Below are 3,392 nucleotides of genomic sequence, written 5' to 3' on the forward strand. Positions count from 1 at the left end.
TGGATTCTACGCTGCCTATTCCCAAACACGAGGACACTAGGTTAGATAAAGCGTCAATAGCAAAAAGAGCTTATTAGGAGCCCTGGGAAAACAGACTCAACACGCATGCCTGGTAGGTGAGTACGCTGCTGCATAAGGGACAGTGTCATTCATTTTTTTCATTTCAATCAACAAACATGTTGAACTCCTCCTATGTACTAAGCATAATCTCTATCTCCACCAAAACTATGCAATTTAACCTTCTAAGAAAAATGCCATTTCCATGGATAACATCGTTACTTCAGACAAAACCTTTTAGGTCTCTTCCTCACAGAACAACAGGATATGCAACCCACTGTCAAAATGCCTTGTTTTCTACCAGCTAAAATCACCATCTTGTAAAATGCCTTGTGTGAATCAAAATCACTCTTCAACAAGTTTTAAAATGCAACTACCAACATCACCTCAAGGTAGTCATTCAATCACTGCATGCCTTAAATACTCTGCAAAACAGGAGAGTAATGCTGTCATGAAGTCGACTGAGCTGAAATAAGAATGCTTCAAGGTAGGAGACTCTACTGTTGTTATTCTAAGTTAGAAATTCTATAGTAGCCTCACAGCTTCCCTCTATGTCTCCAGCACAGCTATAAAAAATTCTTTAGAGATGGAAATGATTGCTGAGTAGAGTCTCTGGGGGAAGAGCTGTGGTTTGCTCTTCTGCCAAGCAATGGCAATATCAAGATGTCCCCACAAGGAATTAGCTCTTGAAGTGAGCAAGTTATGGTTCCCAGGGGCCTCCTGTACTTGATGGATGCTCTCAGTGTGAAGTTGTCTCCAGAGACCTCCCAGAGGTCTGAGAACATGGCAGGGTCAGTGTCTAACCTATTATGGACAGAATCTTTACTAGAAAGGCCCAAAAGCTATGTGCTTGGGCTTGAGACATTCAGCTCATGCCAAATGAGCTGAATCATTCAAGGATTGATGTATCTCTTTGAGGAAAGCTAGCTTTCCTGCATTTCCTGCACCTCAGGTTTTAATTCAGGTGAATTGCTTCCCCATTTATAGCTCTGAGACCCGTGGGACCAAACCTCATGAGTTCCATTTGCCAAGTGCGGCCCACATTTCACCCCTGTCTTTGATAATCTGAACGTCAGAATTATACTCCAGATTAAACTCTGTTAATAACCCCAAATTCAGAGCAAAACAAGGGCTAACATCAACTTTGATAATCATTTAATATTAAGTCATGAAGTTTCATTACTGATATCACATGTGTATCAATTGCTACACACATGGCTTACCCTTTATTTCAGCTCTCTGAACATCTGCAGTGACAAATTTCATGTCATTGACACCTAAAATGAGAAAAAACAGTTTTTTAAATTCACTGTACTGGGAATAGTCTCTCAAACAAGCAATGAACGCATTTTATAGAAAATGAACCATATAAATATATACATATGTATAAAATTAGAAATTTAGTTTGTTTCTAGTTACTCTGTGTTGTTATACTCTATTCCTTAAAACATGGTTGAGAGACTCCTGGAACTGATTTCCTGACTCACTCAAAAGTTGAGACCAGCAGTTTGATAAGAACTACTACAGATAGTGTGAAATTTGCAGAATGCTGCAGGATGCTGAAAAGTCCCTCTGGCAAACAACATTTATCATCATTGAAGACAATTATGAGGCCATAAGCAAAAGACAATGCTCTAGAAACTACTGTTAAAAAAGCACACCTGTATGCTGAAGTGGCTGCTAGTACAGGCTCCCCAATTATGTGTGTCACCCCTGGCCCTTTCATTGTTAATCAGTCATCATATTCTGTTTTCTTGAGCTTATGAAAGACTTCACATCCATTTTCAATGCTGCATCCCAGGCAGTGGCTACTGGTTTATTGTAAGTGGCCAGAAAAACAAAACCTAGTTGTCATCTGATTCCTGGTCCTTTCTTATGTTGATTTTAAGTAGTTTTTCAATTGACACTTCTAGATAAATGAGAAACTTTGGGCATAGCACAGAGAAGAGCTAGGTGACCACGAAGAGTCTCAGGGGCCCCCATCGAGCTGGTGAGGACTCTGGGTGTAGTGCTGAACTGTGCTACAAGAAACTGCACAATACTGACCCGTTCCAGAATGGAAGTATGGAAACACATTGGTGTCACTCTCATCAGAAAACCAAAAGCAAATAGATAGTGTCATGATTAAAAATAGTAATAGCATAGAATGCAAGTATGAGGGTGAAACAGTTCCCAGGTCCATAGAGAAGTAAAAAGCTCTGAGCAGATGGTGAGAGAACTGGGCTTTCATATCTGTGACATTTCTCTCCCTAATCTGTACAACACCATGTAAGAGAAAAATTTTCCCAGACTCATATTTTCTACACGGGAAAAAGTGAGATAGGGGTAAACAACCAGCTTCCCAGCCATCTTGGGTTTCCTAGCAGGAGACCTATTCCTGCCTCAACCCATAGGAAGCATTGGGAGTGCCTGAAGGAGAAACATCCCTGAGGGCAACCAAAGACAAAATGGGGAAGATGGGACTGTCATTCCCAGCCTTGGAAACTCTGTGCTGTAACTTGGGCAGAAAAGACACCAAATCAGAGCAGCTGCTCACCAGCACCACACTGTGGGAGTTATGTTCCACAGGTCCCCTGGGCATGAACCCCTAGCCAGCCTTCCCACCGCACTGCTGGGATAGTCCCTTTATGACCTCGTCAATTCAGAATGGGCAGCACTCTAATCACTTACTAGAGTCAAGGCAAACATGGGCCTATGGCACTCTCTAGTACCTATAAAGAGGCAGCAACCTAGCGGAAAATAAAAAAGAAAGAAATTCAACAGATAAATTATAAGAAATCTCTAAGCAAATACATCCAATAAAAACCAAAACAAACCAGGTAGAGAAGACTGGAAAAAAATAACTAATCCGTCAATACAAAGACATAGATGTAAATTCAGAATCCTGGAACTGAGAAATACATTTACTAAACTGAAAAATTTATTAGAGGCTCTCAACAGCAGAATGACTCAAGCAGAGAAAAGAGTCAGTGAGCCTAAAGACAGGCTATTTGAAAATACACAGTCAGAAGGGGAAAAAAAAGGAACAAAAATCATGAACAAGTTATAGAAAATAACTTCAAAAGACTAACTCTAAAAATTACTGGAGATCAACAGGAAGCTGAGCAAGAACAAGGAATAGAAAGCTTACTCAAAGAAATAACCACAGAAAATGTTCCAAAACTTGAGACAAGATACAACTATTTGGGTACATGAAGGTCTGAGAACACCAAACAGGTTTGACCCAAATAAGACCACCACAAGGCATATAATCAGGCTCTTAAATGTCAAGAGCAAAGAGATAATCCTAAAGGTAGTGAAAGAAAAAGAAACAGATAAAATATAAAGGAACTCAA

The 3,392-nt window shown here is 40.1% G+C and overlaps 1 long non-coding RNA gene across 2 annotated transcripts; it reads right to left on the reverse strand.

Annotated features, from left to right (window-relative positions):
- Positions 1-407: 407 nt before the first annotated feature.
- Positions 408-2,623, reverse strand: LOC129058881 (uncharacterized). 2 transcript variants are annotated; one of them, XR_008524297.1, is made up of 3 exons: positions 2,594-2,623; positions 1,281-1,334; positions 408-482 (listed from the first exon to the last, which is right to left on the reverse strand). It is a non-coding gene; the product is annotated as an uncharacterized LOC129058881 (long non-coding RNA). The 2 variants fall into 2 exon arrangements; XR_008524296.1 differs by lacking the exon at positions 2,594-2,623 and adding an exon at positions 1,545-1,716.
- Positions 2,624-3,392: the final 769 nt, after the last annotated feature.

This window comes from Pongo abelii, chromosome 3, assembly GCF_028885655.2.
Source record: "Pongo abelii isolate AG06213 chromosome 3, NHGRI_mPonAbe1-v2.0_pri, whole genome shotgun sequence".
In the NCBI taxonomy this organism is placed as follows: Eukaryota; Metazoa; Chordata; class Mammalia; order Primates; family Hominidae; genus Pongo; species Pongo abelii.